The 20,147-nt window shown below is 36.3% G+C and overlaps 1 long non-coding RNA gene across 2 annotated transcripts; it reads left to right on the top strand.

The window, feature by feature from the left end:
• The first annotated feature begins 775 nt into the window (after positions 1-775).
• Positions 776-7,157, top strand: LOC121217967 (uncharacterized). Of its 2 annotated transcripts, none has more exons than XR_005914234.1 (5): positions 776-1,044; positions 1,916-1,957; positions 2,461-2,520; positions 2,609-2,686; positions 6,641-7,157. It is a non-coding gene; the product is annotated as an uncharacterized lncRNA (long non-coding RNA). The 2 variants fall into 2 exon arrangements; XR_005914235.1 differs by having other exon boundaries at positions 778-1,044; positions 1,916-2,055.
• The last annotated feature ends 12,990 nt before the right edge of the window (positions 7,158-20,147 follow it).

Genomic DNA, 20,147 nt, shown 5'->3' with positions numbered 1-20,147 from the left:
TCTCTCTCGTATTTCTTTCTTTCTCACTCTTAAACCATTTAAGATTATTTGCATTTTATTTTCCTTTCTTGGGTTTTTCAATCCACTAATTGTAATACTGGTAAGCTCAGAAGACAAGAACCACCTATGAAGCAAGCATCGGTCACGGACTTCTCCCTTTATTTTTTTCTATTTCATTTTTCTTTTTTAAAAATTTTCACTAATGTCACCTAACACACCAACAACACCAAAATATATATTTGTAAATTTACTGACCAGTGGTGCCACAAAAAAATTATTTTTTAGAAAAAAATTATCGATGCCTACTGACTCATCAGCGACACTAAAAAAATTATTATTAAACACTGGTGTTGCCTGACACAATTATAGCAACTATTAAAAAATTGTTTTTTCCTCTCTCTTTTTCTTCACCATGAATACCTGCATTTTTCATGAGTATTTTAAAAAATACATATTGGTACTGCCTAACTAAACCTATTCATGGGACAAGTCGGGTTAGGTCTAAGTTGGGCCCTAAAAAAATTTTGGCTCATTTGATAGGTCTCGACTCGCCTAAAATTTTGCCCAAGCTCGGTCAAATCACTACATGAATTTAAGGTTTTAGCGGCGTTTTTAGTGGCGTTTGGACGAAAACACCTCAAATATTATACGTTAGTGGCGCTAACGGAAAAACACCGCAATAAGTAAAGCAATAGCGGCGTTTATGAGAAAAACTCCGCAAAAAGTCAAGCATTAGCGTCTTTTATGAGAAAACACCGCAAAAGGTCAAGCATTAGCGGCACTACAAGAAAAACGCCACAAAGTATCATTTTATTTTAAACGAAACGGCTCCGTTTTGCTTTGCTCAGTTTTATCCCCAACTCATCTCCGAAATCCCTTATTTTTTCCCCTAAAAATTTTCCCCGGATCCCTAATTCCCCAAATCAAAATCCCCAAATCTTTCCCCGACCATCTGCTGCATCACAGTTGATTGTCCCCTCTGTCGAATCACCATCGACACTCCTCTGTAGCATCGTCGTTGACACTCCTCTAGTGCATCACCATGTAAGTCTTCCTATGGTAGAATCTTTGTTTCGAATTCAATTTTATCTGTGTTAGGTAAAAAGGGTGGGGTGGGTGTTGCTGCCTGAATTAGTTTTGCAATTTTTGGTACTTTATTTCACGTGCAAGTCAGTATTTCTTTTCCTGGGGAGTTTGATTTTCCATTATTGTTTTTGAACCATTTGTTTCTTCAATTTTCCCTTTACATGCCTGCCAAACACGACTAAGGTTACTTTGTTATACATTTATTTTCTGTCCAATTTACTGCAATTAACTATATGGGCATGTTTTACCATCATTTTTAATGGTTCTAAAAGCAGAACATATTGACCTATTGACGTTAATTCACATGCTAAATTTTTCCTTAAAATTTAAACTCATAACAGATTTGAATCATCATTTTCAGTAATCCAGTTGAGTTTTAGTTGTTTGCCTATATCCCAACTTTGTTTCATCAATTATGATATACCACAAGCTTACTCACTGCAGTAGGCTTGTTTTCTCAGTTTTAGTTTATTCTCACAACTAAACAGTGATTTATGTATGTTTCAAATCAAAGAACAATCGAGGTTTCTGCATGCATTTATTTTGGTTAAAATGGAAACCTTTTTGAATAAGATTACTCTTTATTTGCTTAGAAATAGGTCCCTCGTGCTTTCATCTATTGTTATTTGTTTGACATAATATATTGGAATTGATCGTTGATTGTTGAGAGGTCTAAAGTTTGCATTTATTTGTGAGATCAATCAGTAACAAAAGAACCATTTTTATTCCAATTGGCAGCCTTTCGAGGTCAATAAGATGTAATGTGATAAAGGATTCACCACAATCAACCTTGGAATAATTACTTCTGATAAGTTTTAACCTTATGCAGGGCTCGTACTCTCTGAAAATGAAGATGTTCGATGCAGAAAACGTGAGTTGACATGCATCGGATTTGATTTTAGCATCGGGTTTGCATCATCTGTGGCTGATAGTTAAACATTAGGATTTACAACACATGTTAATGGCCATGTAAAGTACTCTATGCTATTATGTTCTCTATATGCCTTGTTGGATGAAACCATTATCTGGTTCTTTAATAAATTGCTCGACATCCCGTAGGATATTATGATTTTTCTGAGTTGCTCAATTTTTTAAATATTTGTATTTGATAATGTATATAGTTCGAGAATATGAGTATATGAATTTTTAAAAATTTTAAATATGTATTTGAGAGTTTACCTGTTGAGTTGCAACTGGACATACAGTATCTCAACAAACCTAATTTAATGGAAACATATGTGTTCCCCAAACCTGTTTCATTCAGTAGCTGCTAAATTCATAGAATATCTAATATTAATTGTTGTTTGTATATGATTTGTTTACCTTAAATAGGGTTCTAATATGCTTTGTGCATTACACCTTTAATATCTATAGATACAAAGACGTCTTGCACAAAATCGTGTGGTTGCTCGTAAAAGCCGTTTGCGGAAAAAGGTAAGTGGATGTTGGTTTGCACTGAAATAGATGGGCTGAAGGCAACATTCGAACTTCTGTAATAACTTGATTTGGAATTGCTTTTCAGGCATATGTTCAATAGTTAGAAAGTAGTCGTTTAAAGTTGATTCAATTGGAGAAAGAGCTTGAACTAGCAAGAGAACAGGTTTGAAGAAGATTAATATTGTTGCAATTTTTTTTTGTCATTTTAGAATTGTTTAAAGCTACTCAAGCAATAAAACTTTTGCAGCAAGGTCTTTATTTTTATTTTAAAATTTAAGATAACTTGAGTTCTAACTTTTGGATTTTAATTGTGTTATTAATTTATTATTTTAAATTCTAAATTTAAATTCATTAATTTTTATATTTAGTTTTATAGTTAAAATTTTCATAGAAAATTTAATTTAAATAATATTTTTTATTTATCCTTAAAAGTATATAGTATAAAGTTAAATTTCAAAAATAAAACATAATATAATATTTATCATAGAAATAAATATTATTTAATTAAAATAAATTTTTTAAAGGAAAATAATATTTATCTTAATTTTAAAATTATTTTAATATTTTTCATAAATATTATCATAAAAATAAATTGATCGATTTTAATGTGTAGTATAAAGTTAAAAAGTTTATGGAGATTTAATTTAAATATTAACTCAAAATAGATGAAAATTTTAACTTTATTAACATATAATTATTAATTTGTTATTTTTTGTCTTTTTAAGTATAGTAAATATAAAGGTGATAAAAAACACAAATTTATAAATTAAAATAGTATAATTAAAGGGTTAAAATTTAAAGTTAAAATTTAAAGATGATAATCATAACTTACACAAACATTTAAAGAATAAAAAAAAAACTTTGGATCATAACTTACATAATACATAAATATATACCATATCATAACTTACATAACTTACATAAATATATATCATATCATAACTTACATAACTTACATAATACATAAATATATATCATATCATAACTTACATAAAACTTTAGATCAAAATATATAAAAATCACAGAAATTTGGGCAACACTATTGTTTTTCCCTACTCTTAATTATACTTATAAATAAACAACTTACCTGAACTAGTTTACCCTACTCTTAATTGTTTACACCCATTCTTTGCATGTATAAGAAGTGTGGCAACATCAATTGGCATATTCGTGAAGCTGTCTACGAACATCTAATTGTTGATGGCTTTATTTGGGGGTATAAAAAATGGATTTTCTATGGAGAGTGTACACCTCGTAGAACCTCTTCAACGATTAATCCGACTTATCCTCATAATGCTTACCATTAGTCTGTTAGAGAAGATGACATGGAAGGTATGTTGCGGGATGCATTTAATATGCGCAGTCATGGTTTGCAATCGTTTCCACCTGAAATTATTACATCCGATGATTGTACCTGATGAAAAGCCAAATGGAGAAGTGGCGAAGTTCTACAAGTTACTTAATGAAATGAATAAAGATCTTTGTGAGGGATCAAAATTTTCAAAACTGTCCTTCTGCATTCGTCTTTTTCACTTAAAATGTTTGGGAGGGTGGATCGGAAACTCTTTGATACTGCTGTTAGAGTTTTTGAGAGATATGTTTTCGTCTACAAAAATCCCTCATTCACGCAAAGATATCAAGAAACAGATAAAAGATTTAGGCCATAGGTACGACAAAATTCATAGTTGCCCAAATGACTACATGTTGTATTGTGGTGATTGAAAAAACCAATAGTCTTGTCATGTTTGCGGTAAATCTCGTTGGATGAATAGGAATACAGAAGATGTGAATAAGAATGAAGGTGAGGCACAGTCAAGAAAGAAGCCAATAAATATTTTGCAATATTTTTCACTAATACCAAGACTTCAAAGGCTTTTTATGTCGTTAAAGACAGCCGAGTCTATAAGGTGGCATCATGATCAACGAACCGATAATGGATTATTAAGGCATCCTGTGGATTCTTTAGCTTGGAAATCATTTGACAATAAATTTCCAAGCTTTGCCAACAATCCTCGAAATGTGAGGCTTGGGCTAGCATCTGATAGATTTAATCCTTTTAAAATCATGAGTATTTCGTATAGTACTTGGCCTGTAGTGCTTGTTCCTTACAATTTGCCTTCGTGGCTTTGCATGAAGCAATTTTATTTTATCTTATCTATGATTATCCCTGGAGAGAAAGGTCCCGATAATGATATTGGCATTTATATGCAGCCACTTATTGAAGAGTTGAAACAGTTATGGGCGGATGTTGAAACATATGATGTCTTGAAAAATGAGAACTTTTATTTACGTGCAGCTTTTTTGTGGACTATTAATGATTTCCCAGCTTATGTCAATTTATCTAGTTGGAGTACCAAAGGACGTTATGCTTGTCCTTGTTGTGCGACACAAATATGTTTGAAATGGTTATTTAATGGGAATAAGTTTTCTTATATTGGGCATCGTTGGTGGTTAAATGGAAATCATAGATTTAGATTTCAGATGACTCTATTTGATGGTACTGAAGAGTTTAGAGAAGCTCTTGAGCAGACCATTAGATTTGAAATCTTGTTCATGTTAAAAGATATCAATTTCAGTTATAAGAAGATGAATCAACCACCCAAGAAGCAAACAAAGAGAAGACCAACGGAGGCGAATGTTGGCGATGTTGACCGGCAGATTGATAATGAATCTGATGAAGAGGATGATCCTAATGAGGAGGCTTATAAAAAAAGTATTTTTTTAGTTTCCTTATTGGGAGCATCATATTTTGTGACACAATATTGATGTCATGCATATTGAAAAGAATGTTTGCTAGAACATTATTGAGATAATTCTGAATGTCGATAGAAAATCGAAAGACAATCTTCAAAGTTTAATTGATCTAGTTGACATAGGAATTCGACGTGATCTTCATCCCCAATTACTTTCGAATGGAAAATCTCGATTGCCGCCTTCTATTGTTGCAATGTCAAAGAAAGAAAAAGAAGTATTATGCACGGTGTTGAAGGATATAAAGGTCTCAAATGTGTATGCATCAAATATATCTCGATGTGAGTCTTAAAGATCGAAGACTATATTCCCTAAAATCACATGATTATCATATCTTGATGCAAGATTTACTACCAGTTGCTTTACGGTGTTGTATGTCAAAAAAGGTGGCGTCTTGTACAATTGAACTGTCCAATATAATGAAAGCTAATTATGGCAAAGTTTTGATTGTTGAAGAACTTGAAAAAATACAAGATCGAGCTGCCTTGACTTTATGCAATTTGGAGCCTTCATTGACAAATAATAATGTTTTCGTATAACATTTATAAATAATCAATTTACTTTCGATTCAATAGGTTTGGAGTGGAAAGGACTTCAAAGGCGAAGATAAATGGCTTTCCCAAGGTCCGAATAGAGTAGTAAAAAGATATACTACATTCCTTATTAATGGACTCAGGTTTCATACAAAATCTCGCGAAAGATTGAGGAGGACTCAAAATTGTGGAATAGTTGTTAATTCTTCAATTACAAGTTATGCTAGTGCTAGGGACAGTAATCCTGTTGAGGGAAATGTGGAGTATTACGGACTTCTTACTGACATTATTGAGTTGGATTACTATGACAAACAGAAGGTTGTCTTATTTCGATGTGATTGACGTTAATACTGCTCGCGGAATTAAAAAAGATCAATTTGGTTTTCCAATTGTGAACTTCTCTCGATTAATTCACACTGGACAACAATTGATAGACGAGTCGTATGTATTTTATTCTCAAGTCAAACAAGTTTTTTACTCGAAAGGTCCAACTTATGAGGGTTGGTATGTTGTACTCCGTAACACCCCTAGAGACTTGTTTGACATGGTCAATGGAAATAGAGATGATTTCGGCGAAAGATCAGAAACTTTATCTTTTCCAGAACAAAACTTAAATAAAACTATCCCTAGTACTAGTACACAATTTCAATGAGTTCGCCAGGAAGTGGATGAAGATACTTACAAATCATGATGTAGTAAGATTTTACGATTTTTTAATTATATGTAATATTATAATTTAAATCTTGATCTTGTTAAATATTTCAACCATTTCATATGTACTATTATTATTGTAATTAGTTACTAATATTTCAACTATTTTATCTGTATTGCAGATAAAATGCCTAGAAGAAGATTGCGAGATCTCAGTATTATTCAAAATCCTCCATGTACAGCCCAATTTGCTCGGGCCTCACCAAATAACAGGCCCAAAAATTTAAAACACCCCCAACCCAATACCCAACAGCCTAATAGCCCAAAATCATCAAAAAAAAAGAAAACCCTAGTCTCTAACAGCCACTTGCGCCGCACCTAGGGCCTGCTGGTCAACCACTCCACCGCCGTAGCCACCAACTGCTCTGCCACTTGCGCCGCGCACGTCCCATCGCCCAACTGCTCACCTACAAACAAGCAAAGAAAGCAGCAACAACAGTAAAGAAAAAGGAGAGAAATGACAGCATAATAGATTAAAAAGGAGAAAGTTGTAAATGGCTATATAAGCCATTCAAACCGAAATGTAAAAGGGTTTTTTTTTTCTTTTTTTCAACTATTGTAACCAAAAAAAAAGAGAACAAATATCAATAGTAATAAAAAATCAAGCTTGAAGGTGATCTCTGGTTTTTTCGATTTCAATCTTTCTTTTTTTGTTGTTTTTCTTTTTTCTTTTTTATTTCTTAAACGAAAATCAAAAGAGAAAAAGGAAAAAGGGAAAGAAAACCTTACCTGCGTCGCGCCGGAGGGAAGGAGGAAACGAACGGTTCCTCTTGATTTCTTCGGATTCGCTTCGTTTTTTTAAGGATTTTGGCCTTGAATACGAGGTCTAGAGGTGGTTGGCTTCAAAAGGGACCGAAAAAGGCCTATTTTTGTGCCTCCGGCCGCCACCTACGGCGGTGCTGGTGCCGACGACTGACGGCCAGTGTGGTGGCCCTTGGCTGGACCCAGGACCTGAGGGAGGGGAGTTTGAGAGAGAACTCTCAATTTTTTTTTCTGAAAAGTGTGAATAATGAAAAACTTAGAATTTTTTTTATAACTTAAATAACCCCATAAAACAGCGTCGTTTTGATTTTGGGGCTCAGAGGCCAAAACGATGCCGTTTTGACCTCTGACCCGAGACCGACCCACCCTATGCCCAGGATCCGCACGTTTCGACCTTTGGGATATTTGTGTGCGCGGTCCTTCCGCTCTTGCAATATGTCGCGATTGGGTCCTTTTTCTTTCTTTTCTTTTATTTTAATTTAACCCGCATAGTTTTAATTCTGTTTCATTTTAGTCCCATGCGAAGTGATGTGTTTTGGAGGGTGGGATATTTACTATTTTGGTCCCTCCATTTTATTCGTGCACTCAATATAGTCCTTTTTTAATTTTTATTTTTTCGAATCCGCCCCATATTTTTCATTTTTAATCCAATTTAGCCCCCTTTTTTATTATTTTGGTTATTTCTTATTAAAATTAATAAAGTTGACATTATTATTATTATTATTATTATTTATTAGTTTTATTCTCCTTATATCTATTCGTTACTGTTTTGTTAGTATGTTCACTAGTTTTACTATTATTCTAGCTTATTTTTCATAAATACATATATATATACCTATACCTATTCTTTATATCTCAAAATCCTTTCCCTATATTTTATGATTTGTATATACATATTTTCTTTTATTTTACAATGTATACGCGCATATATATCTATATCTATATATGTTTTTATTGTTTTATTCTTGTAAATATATACATATACACCTACTTTTTACATGTGTTTCATTATTTTTATATTTTATAATTTCCACATACATATATATGTACATAATTATGTTTTTATATTTTTTATTACTTTGTTCACGTTAATTTTGATTATTTATTCACGTTTTCATTATTATTATTATTATTTTTAACTTGTTCATATGTTGTTATTTTATGTGTTATTAATTTGTCTTCTTTATCCATTCATTTTTATTGTTGTTACTGGTATTATTTTGCTTACATCATCATCATTTCCTTACACCCATTCTTATTTCGATTTCAAGAAAGAAATTTTAAAAATATAAGTAATACTCGGTATTTGGGATCTTCGAGAGAATTGAGCCCTAACGTATTGGGTTCCACTTTTTCTTCGTTGAATCTAAATAATCGAGATTACTTCTTTAAAAATGATAAAAGCTCATTATTGGGAATTTAATGCGTTGTATCCTAACGTATTGGACATGACACGTTATTTTCTTGAGATGAGGATTTTTTTTTAAAATAACAAAGGCAATATTCAATGTTTGGAATTTGGAGAAATTGTGCCCTAACGTATTGGGTTGCGATTTCCTCATCTGACTTGAACAATTGAATATCCTTTTTAAATTTTATCGTATGAATTTTTTAAGACAAGCTCATTTTTGGGGAAGGTAAAATATCGTGCCCTAACACATTGGGTGTGATGTTCTTTTCTTTCTGGAATGAGAGGGTCTTAACAAGTAACTTGTTTTATATAAGTTTTCTTTAATACAAGGTTCGTATTTTTAAAAAATTCTTCCTAGTTTTTAATTTTCGACATCAAGACATTAACTAATCAGCTAGGTACCAATTTTTGGGCGTTACGAGGGTACTAATCCTTCCTCGTACGTAACCGACTCCCGAACCTGCTTTTCTGAATTTCGTGGACCAAACTTGTTGTTTTAATAAAATCAAATCGTTTATTAAAAACAACCACTTTTTGAGGTGATCCAATCACACCTCATAAAAAAGGATTGGTGGCGACTCCCTTTTTTTCGTTTCATTTTTCAAAACCCAAGTCGACCCCGTTTTCCATCCAAAAAATGGTGTCAACAGCTTGGCAACTCCTCTGGGGAATTTAAATAAGAGAGTCAAGCCACGAGTTGATTATTTCTTATCTTTTTGTCTAAAGTTGAAAATTTGATTTAAATATACGATCCTCTCATTGCATTTCATTTGTTTTGAGTTATAGTTTTTATCATGTTTTGTATTTTAAATTTTTATATCTCTGCACATTGCATTGCATGACCGTTGGTCACACCTTTTAAGTGGGAGTGAGAAGCTAGTCCTTCGTGAGGTTTTCACCTCCGTTAAGGATAGTGGATCACTTTCGGGATACATGCGTACCTATGTATTCGTGAGATTTTCATCTCCGTGTAGCCATAGGAAAATGTATTCCCCTGAATCGAACTCGGTCTATATGAGCCTATAATGGGTGAGGATCGAGGAATCTGCTGGTTCGGGTACCCTTACTTTAGAGCCAAACCTCATATAGTGAACCTTAGGAGCTCACCCTAGGTAGAACCACTTCAAACCCCTAGTAGTCACCCGACTAGGTGTTTTATTTATTCTTGCCTGTTTTTTCTTTGTACTAACCTATTTTCTTTTTGTTATGATTGCATTGCATTTTCATCATAAAAAGAGGTGTTGATTTACGTTCGGTTAAATAGAGAGCTTGTCATAAGGAAATGGGTTTCTTGATAAAGTGGATAATAATACGGTTGTCCGAATATATTCCGAGAAAACACAACAAGAGAATGGTGATAGTTTAATGGAGGACTACACGACCATTGCTCCGTTGCCCCAAGGATTCAAGGTGACAAAGATTATTAGAGAGCCGCTGAACTTTCTTAAAGAGAAGCCAATGAGCATCATGAGGATAAGCGAGCATCGAGTCGTGGCTCGGATCAAGCAAAAGGGAGATAGAAGAGACGCCATTTTTCAGAGTTCGTGAGATTCATCTTAACACGCGAATGAAGAAAATGATCGTTCTCTTGGAACATAAGGGCAAAGCCGTATATATATCCGCTTTATGTAAAGAGATTTGTTTTCTAGTAAAGTTGTTCTAATAAAATTGAACCAAGAATCAACGTCTCTTTTTGCATTCATTTCATGCATCTGCATTGCATTTCATTGCATGCATTAAATTTCACTAAAAGACCCTAATCAAACGAAATCATTTCAGAGTCAATGGAAACCAACCTACCAAACCAACACCCTTGCGCTACCCGAACAGGAAATAGAGAAGTGGAACAAATGTTGGAAAAATTAGAGTGAATGCAAATACAGATACAGGAGCAATTGACTGAATTTCAACAGGAGATGAGAGATCAGATGCTAGAATTACAGAGAACCATGGTGAGCCAGTTCAACCAATTGCTAGCTGGAGAAAAAAGGAAGGACCCAATGGACCATTCTGGGGTTGATAATGAGGTTTTTGCTTATTTCCTAGATTGTACTTCGTCAAGTGCCCAGGTCCAGCCAGATGGGCGCCTACAAGGGGCACTCTTCACCATCAAATCTCAACAATATCAAACTGGTACAACAGCACCAGTGAGTGGCTTGACGGGCACAAGATCCAATTTAAGGAACAATTTTCTTGTTGCACGTGATGATCCAGTAGAAGTGAAACATGTGAGGGCAGAATACCTAGATACTATAGAGGCCCCAAGGGAGAAGGAGAATAGGGGGAATAATGCGAACAGATATAACAAGGGCCACTCAAAACCAATCACTGTGGGCCGGTCAAAGACAGAAACCACCAGACGTCGGAGTCCTTTAAAGCAAGAATCTGGGATGAAACCAGGTACCGAGAAGCTCTAGTTCACACCAATTTCGACGTCATATAAGGAATTGTATCAGAGATTATTTGACGCACGTGTTGTCTCCCATATTTACTTGAAGCCTTTACAACCTCCGTACCCTAAATGGTACGACACAAATGCGCAATGTGACTATCATGCGGGAATTACGGGGCATTCTATAGAAAACTGCACTGTCTTTAAAAAGTTGGTTGAAAGGTTTATCAATATGGGCATCATCAAATTTGAATATTCACTCAGTAAAGAAAACTCGCTACTCAATCATACGGATAATGAAAGGAATACGATGAATGAAGAGATGTTGGGAAACGTTCACATCAGTGCCGAATACGAAGAAACAACCGGAGAAGAGATCTTATTAGATGTTCGCCCTTATAAACTTGGGAGTGTTCTAAAGAAACCCCTGTAGTATTTAGAGTTTACTCAGAGTAATATTCAAAACACACTTGTTGCTTTTAGCCTAGAGGCAACAAGAAATCTTTTGTGAAATAGGCTCATGTCTGAACATTATTATTTTAATGGAATGCATCTTGGCGATCTTTTGAACCAATATTCAATCGTTTCTTATGAATGATTATTTTTATTCTTTTATTCTTTCATCCAAATCATTCTTTCATTCATTCATAATCATACTGTGCAGATAATTATTTTTAAATTCATACATTCTTTGTATACTCTCTTGTACCTACATGAGGTCCATGGATATCAACGACATGAATGACACTGCTACAGACTTAGAACCTTCTTTTGAGCGAGACATGTGTTTAGAGGGATCTCACAACTTTGAAGATGACATAGATTGTAGCTTATCTCCGGACTTGTTGAGGATGGTAGAACAAGCGGATAAACAGATCCTACCTCTCAAGGAATCATTAGAAATTGTGAGCTTGGTGAATACTAGAATTGATCTGACCACAGAGACGAAGCAAGACCTTGTTGAGTTACCTCTAGAGTTCAAAGATGTCTTTGTATGATCATACCAAGGTATGTCTCGATTCTTATCTTTGCCGGGGTAATGCCTCTCTCGTTGAGTCAGCATAGCTTTGCCCATTTGAAGTCGAGTTTCCATCCCTTCAAGATGTTGTTGGATTTTATCCTGATTAAAGAGAAAGATCCAAAGTTTTCTGTTGTAGTTGCGTCCCAAAAGGGCTCTATGAAAGAAATCTGGTACCAAAGAAGGTTTTTCACATACAAGATAAAAGTGGAAGATCTTATGTGGAAGACTTTAGAATAACATTGATTCTGGTCGAAAAGCATGACCAGGACTGACTTGATCTCGTGAGTTCAGACTCAAAAAAAAAACAAAACAAAAACAAAAACAAAAACAAAACAAAATCAAAATCAAAATCAAAAAAATAAAAAAAAATCAAAGTCAAAAATAAAAATAAAAAGAAAAAGAAAAAGGAGAGGTTAAGGCGAAAACCCGCAAAGGGCTCTTTGTCCAAAGGTGGATCTCAGTTGAAAACCCGAAAAAGGGCGACTCAAATTTTGAGCAAAATGGGGCATGAACATCACCATTATCGAAGACTTCTAATGGGCATTGCTTCATTTTGGGATGCTACTTCACGGATCAAGGTCATCCTATACCGATACAGAATTTCAGAGAGGATGGTATTGGAAAATGCATTGAACTTAAATGAAAGCACGATAACTGAGGTCTGAAATCAATTCAGAAGTAGACACCACGTTTTGTCACCAAATTACCTAGAGGTGAACAAGGATTAGCATGAGAAATTACTATTTGCCCTCATCGTTTGTCGAACATCTGTACTGGGGAAACACCTCTCTTTTTGGTTTATAGGATTGAGGTAGTTTTACCTATTAAGATCCCCTAATTGCTTGTTTGAGGGATCCAATCGCGATGTGATCAATTGGCCCTAGGAAAAGGGTTAAAAGCTATTCATCAGAGTCGCATGTACCAGAAATAAATGATATGAGCCCACAATAAACAGGCTCGTCTCAGAGAATTCCATGAGAGGGCTAGATGTTGAAAAAGATTCTTCCTTAACGAAAGGATTCTAAAAGGAAATGAATGCCAAACCGGGAATGTCCCTACATTGTAAAGAAGACCTTTTTCAGAGGAGCACTGATCTTGAGTGAGATTGATAATCCTATAAACTCGGATCCAGTCAAGAAACACTTCGTTTAAAGAAGAAGAAAATACCAAGGTAAAAATTCACAAATGGCACTTTGAAAAAAAACTCTGTTGGGGCAATGTCGTTCTCTTGGGCCTATCGCAATTTTGCCTATTGAAGACGAGATTCTTTCTGAGTTTTTAGACCCAATACCGATCGAGGAGGAATGTTCAAAGTTATCCATCATGGTCAAATGCGTCAAAAGTAAATGATGTGAGCTCAAAAAAAAAGAAGGAGAAGAAGAAGAAAATTCCATGAGAGGACCTAGTATCGAAGAAGATCCTTCCCATACAAAAAGAACTTTATGCCAAGATGGGAAGAACCTTATGTGGAAGGCCTTATCTAGAAAAGCGTCAATCTTGATCGGAAAGGATAACGAGGACATGCCTAATCCAATGAGTTCAAAAAAAAAGAGAGAAAAAAAAGTAAAAATGGAGAGGCTAAGGGGAAAACCCACAAAGGGCACCTTAGGCCAAAGGGGATTTGAGTTGAAAACCCGAAGGGCGGCTTAAATATTGATCAGAATGGGGCATGAAGTGATCAGATTGGGGCATGTGGTGATCTTGCTATACCTGAAAGGGTAAGGCGACATCTTGGGGCATCGACAGAGTCCTGTAGATCTCCTAAACACATGTCAAACTCAGGAAAGTCTTCAGAAAGTTTGTACAGAGAAGTTCAAGCTGCGATATCTGGGGCACCTAACCTTCATACTATTTATATATTGAATTTGTTGTTGTTTTTGGAATACTTCATTCTTTTTCAAGATACGTGTTCCAATCAATTCCTCTTTTATTCTTGCTACCCTTGATAATTCATTCATTTCGAGCTTGCTCTTAAATCAATTCTATTTCATCCATCGTTTTATTCTTTTTTGCAAATATGTTGCATTGGAATAATGATTAATGGACTAATAAAACTTTCACAAAGGAAGTTTTGCATATTACTCTGAAAAGTTTCTAACTAATATAGGAACCTGAAACAGGATTATTGTTTAGAACATACCAAGTTTAAAGGTTGAAATATCTAAGAAGGAAGAGTTTAAATTAAGACCATCCTTTTGGATTTTGTCGTCAAAATATTGATTGAACAAAATAACAATATGCCGTGTTGGTGACAAGGCTTCAATGAACAAACAGGCCATGATCACCGAGTGATAAGAAAAGGTTTTCTCGGAGAAGAAAATTTTACGATTGTGCATGAGCATTTGGTATGACACCTTGGGAATGGGGTAAAAGAACCAAAAAACTTCACATTTTGTATCCTTGAATTGCGATAGGAGAAGATTGAGAAAAGCCATATCTTTCTACCCTTAGGTTACAGTGGGAGATTGATGGTACAAATTTTATGTCCTAGTGGATTGAACTTTGACATTCACAGTGGGGGGCAATCAAATTAAGTGTTTCTTTGGATATGCCAGCTGAGCAAGAAGGCGTTGTAGCACGTCAGTGATAAAGCTTTAATAAGCTTTTGCGTGATGATAACCTAAGCATTAATGAATCATTTTCATGACATTTTGCGTTCATTCAAATGTCATTCATACACATCTAATTAGGAGCATTTGATTCATGCAGATCATGTCATCCTAATCACTAAGCACAATTAGGTTCATAAAATAGAACATACAGGTCATGTTCCCCAGAGAACAGATCAATAAAGTTGCAGATCTTGCCTCCTGTATTGACAGCGAAGCAAGTCGAAGACACAAACCTTGCATCTCTCGATTGTGATGGAGCTGGTTGAAAACAAAAGATCTTGCCTTTCTGCATTGACAGCGAAGCAAGTCGAAGACACAAACCTTGCCTCTCTCAATTGTGATGGAGCTGGTTGAAGATAAAAGATCTTGCCTTCCTGTATTGACAGCGAAGCAGGTCGAAGACACAAACCTTGCCTCTCTCGGTTGTGATGGAGCTGGTTGAAGACAAAAGATCTTGCCTTTCTGTGTTGACAGCGAAGCAGGTCGAAGACACAAACCTTGCCTCTCTCGGTTGTGATGGAGCTGGTTGAAGACAAAAGATCTTGCATTTCTTTCTTGACAGCGAAGCAGGTCGAAGATACAAACCTTGCCTCTCTCGGTTGTAATGGAGCTGGTTGAAGACAAAAGATCTTGCCTTCCTGTATTGACAGCGAAGCAGGTTGAAGACACAAACCTTACCTCTCTCAGTTGTGATGGAGCTGGTTGAAGACAAAAGATCTTGCCTTCCTGTATTGACAGCGAAGCAGGTCGAAGACACAAACCTTGCCTCTCTCGGTTATGATGGAGCTGGTTGAAGACAAAAGATCTTGTCTTTCTGTATTGACAGTGAAGTAGGTCGAAGACACAAACCTTGACTCTCTCGGTTGTGATGGAGCTGGTTGAAGACAAAAGATCTTGCCTTCCTGTATTGACAGCGAAGCAGGTCGAAGACACAAACCTTGCCTCTCTCGATTGTGATGGAGCTGGTTGAAGACAAAAGATCTTACCTTTCTGTGTTGACAGCGAAGCAGGTCGAAGACACAAACCTTGCCTCTTTCGGTTGTGATGGAGCTGGTTGGAGACAAAGGATCTTATCTTCTTGTATTGACAGCGAAGCAGGTCAAAGACACAAACTTTGCCTCTCTCGGTTGTGATGAAGCTGGTTGAAGACAAAAGATCTTGCTTTCCTGCATTGACATCGAAGCAGGTCGAAGACACAAACCTTGCCTCTCTCGGTTGTGATGGAGCTGGTTGGAGACAAAAGATCTTGCCTTCCTACATTGACAGCGAAGCAGATCGAAGACACAAACCTTGCCTCCCTCGGTTGTGGTGGAGCTGGTTGAAGACAAGATCTTGCCTTCCTGCATTGATAGCAAAGTAGGTCGAAGACACAAACCTTGCCTCTCTCGGTTGTGATGGAGCTGATTGAAGACAACAGATCTTGCCTTCCTACATTGATAGCGAAGTAGGTCGAAGACACAAACCTTGCCTCTCTCGGTTGTGATGGAGCTGGTTGAAGACAAAAGATCTTGCCTTCCTGCATTGATAACGAAGTAAGTCGAAGACACAAACCTTGCCTCTCTCGGTTGTGATGGAGCTGGTTGAAGACAAAAGATCCTGCCTTCCTACATTGACAGTGAAGCAGGTCGAAGACACAAACCTTGCCTCTCTCGGTTGTGATGGAGCTGGTTGAAGATAAAAGATCTTGCCTTCCTGTATTGACAGCGAAGCAGGTCGAAGACACAAACCTTGCCTCTCTCGGTTGTGATGGAGCTGGTTGAAGACAAGATCTTGCCTTCCTGCATTGATAGCAAAGTAGGTCGAAGACACAAACCTTGCCTCTCTCGGTTGTGATGGAGCTGATTGAAGACAACAGATCTTGCCTTCCTACATTGATAGCGAAGTAGGTCGAAGACACAAACCTTGCCTCTCTCGGTTGTGATTGAGCTGGTTGAAGACAAAAGATCTTGCCTTCCTGCATTGATAGCGAAGTAAGTCGAAGACACAAACCTTGTCTCTCTCGGTTGTGATGGAGCTGGTTGAAGGCAAAAGATCCTGCCTTCCTGCATTGACAATGAAGCAGGTCGAAGACACAAACCTTGCCTCTCTCGGTTGTGATGGAGCTGGTTGAAGACAAAAGATCTTGCCTTCCTGTATTGACAGCGAAGGAGGTCGAAGACACAAACCTTATCTCTCTCGGTTGTGATGGAGCTAGTTGAAGACAAAAGATCTTGCCTTCCTGCATTAACAGCGAAGCAGGTCGAAGACACAAACCATGCATCTCTCGGTTGTGATGGAGCTGGTTGAAGACAAAAGATCTTGCCTTTCTGTATTGACAGCGAAGCAGATCGAAAACGAAGCCTTGCTTCCATTGGTTGTAGTGGAGCTGGTTAAAGATGGCGGATCTTGCCTTCTTGCGTTAACAGCGAAGTAGATCGAAAACAAAGTGTTGCCTCCATTGGTTGCAGTGGAGCTGGTTAAAGATAGCGGATCTTGCCTTCTTGCGTTAACAGCGAAATAGATCGAAAACGAAGCCTTGCCTTCATTAGTTGCAGTGGAGCTGATTAAAGATAGCAAATCTTCCCTTCTTGCATTAACAGCGAAGCCGATCGAAAACAAAGTCTTGCCTCCATTGGTTGCAGTGGAGCTGGTTAAAGATAGCAGATCTTGTCTTCCTAAGCACTAGCGGAGCAGATCGAATATGGTGAATCTTATCTTCCCAATACAGTGGAGAAGCAGATTTAAGCCATTAGTCCTATCACCCTAAGCAGTAGTGGAGTAGGTTGAAGATTGCAGATTCTGTCACCCTAAGCAGTAGTGGAGCAGACGAAAGAAATCAATCATATCTCTCTGAAGTTGCAGTGGAGCGGATTAAAACCACAGATCTTATCTCTCTGAAGTTATAGTAGAGTAGATCGTAACAAATCTTATCTCCCTGAAGATGCAGTGGAGCACATTGAAGATCGTTGATAGTGGATTTTATTGTGTAAACCTTATCTCCCTGAAGTCGCAGTGGGGCAGGTTGAACATACAAGTCTTATCTCCTTGACGTTGCAGTGAAACAGACTAAAACCACGAATCTCGTCCCCCTGAAGTTGTTGTGAAGAAGATTGAAGCTACAAATCAGATCTCCTTGAAGTGCAGTGAAACAGATTGAAGCGACAAGACGCAGTGGACTGGAAGGATGCTACTTGGAAAAGAGAAGCACTCGAATAAGTCAAGACTCGGCAAGATCGGGCAAAATTGGTCTTTCTTAGTCTTTGCTCTGTTATCGTTACACGACTACGAGCAAAGAGGGGCAACTGTACATCCCAATTTGCCCGAGCCTCACCAAATAACAGGCCCAAAAATTTAAAACACCCCAACCCAATACCCAACAGCCTAATAGCCCAAAATCATCAAAAAATAAGAAAACCCTAGCCTCTGACAGCCACTTGCGCCGCACCTAGGGCCTGTTGGTCAACCACCCCACCGCCGTAGCCACCAACTGCTCTGCCACTTGCGCCGCGCACGTCCCATCGCCCAACTACTCACCTGTAAACAAGCAAAGAAAGCAGCAACAACAGCAAAGAAAAAGGAGAGAAATGACAGCATAATAGATTAAAAAGGAGAAAGTTGTAAATGGCTATATAAGCCATTCAAACCGAAATGTAAAAGGGTTTTTTTTTCTTTTTTTCAACTATTGTAACCAAAAAAAAAAAGAGAACAAATATCAATAGTAATAAAAAATCAAGCTTGAAGGTGATCTCTGGTTTTTTCGATTTCAATCTTTCTTTTTTTGTTGTTTTTCTTTTTTCTTTTTTATTTCTTAAACGAAAAGCAAAAGAGAAAAAGGAAAAAGGGAAAGAAAACCTTACCTGCGTCGCGCCGGAGGGAAGGAGGAAACGAATGGTTCCTCTTGATTTCTTCGGATTCGCTTCGTTTTTTTAAGGATTTTGGCCTTGAATACGAGGTCTAGAGGTGGTTGGCTTCAAAAGGGACCGAAAAAGGCCTATTTTTGTGCCTCCGGCCGCCACCTACGGCGATGCTGGTGCCGACGACTGACGGCCAGTGTGGTGGCCCTTGGCCGGACCCAGGACCTGAGGGAGGGGAGTTTGAGAGAGAACTCTCAATTTTTTTTTTCTGAAAAGTGTGAATAATGAAAAACTTAGAATTTTTTTTATAACTTAAATAACCCCATAAAACAGCGTCGTTTTGATTTTGGGGCTCAGAGGCCAAAACGACGCCGTTTTGACCTCTGACCCGAGACCGACCCACCCTATGCCCAGGATCCGCACGTTTCGACCTTTGGGATATTTGTGTGCGCGGTCCTTCCGCTCTTGCAATATGTCGCAATTGGGTCCTTTTTCTTTCTTTTCTTTTATTTTAATTTAACCTGCATAGTTTTAATTTTGTTTCATTTTAGTCCCACGCGAAGTGATGTGTTTTGGAGGGTGAGATATTTACTATTTTGGTCCCTCCATTTTATTCGCGCACTCAATATAGTCCTTTTTTAATTTTTATTTTTTCGAATCCGCCCCATATTTTTCATTTTTAATCCAATTTAGCCCCCTTTTTTATTATTTTGGTTATTTCTTATTAAAATTAATAAAGTTGACATTATTATTATTATTATTTATTAGTTTTATTCTCCTTATATCTATTCGTTACTGTTTTGTTAGTATGTTCACTAGTTTTACTATTATTCTAGCTTATTTTTCATAAATACATATATATATACCTATACCTATTCTTTATATCTCAAAATCCTTTCCCTATATTTTATGATTTGTATATACATATTTTCTTTTATTTTACAATGTATACGCGCATATATATCTATATCTATATATGTTTTTATTATTTTATTCTTGTAAATATATACATATACACCTACTTTTTACATGTGTTTCATTATTTTTATATTTTATAATTTCCACATACATATATATGTACATAATTATGTTTTTATATTTTTTATTACTTTGTTCACGTTTATTTTGATTATTTATTCACGTTTTCATTATTATTATTATTATTATTTTTAACTTGTTCATATGTTGTTATTTTATATGTTATTAATTTGTCTTCTTTATCCATTCATTTTTATTGTTGTTACTGGTATTATTTTGCTTACATCATCATCATTTCCTTACACCCATTCTTATTTCGATTTCAAGAAAGAAATTTTAAAAATATAAGTAATACTCGGTATTTGGGATCTTCGAGAGAATTGAGCCCTAACGTATTGGGTTCCACTTTTTCTTTGTTGAATCTAAATAATCGAGATTACTTCTTTAAAAATGATAAAAGCTCATTATTGGGAATTTAATGCGTTGTGTCCTAACGTATTGGACATGACACGTTATTTTCTTGAGATGAGGATTTTTTTTAAAATAACAAAGGCAATATTCAATGTTTGGAATTTGGAGAAATTGTGCCCTAACGTATTGGGTTGCGATTTCCTCATTTG

The sequence above is a fragment of the Gossypium hirsutum genome, chromosome D05 (assembly GCF_007990345.1).
Source record: "Gossypium hirsutum isolate 1008001.06 chromosome D05, Gossypium_hirsutum_v2.1, whole genome shotgun sequence".
NCBI classification, from domain to species: domain Eukaryota; kingdom Viridiplantae; phylum Streptophyta; class Magnoliopsida; order Malvales; family Malvaceae; genus Gossypium; species Gossypium hirsutum.
This window is presented reverse-complemented; position numbering and strand designations above follow the sequence as displayed.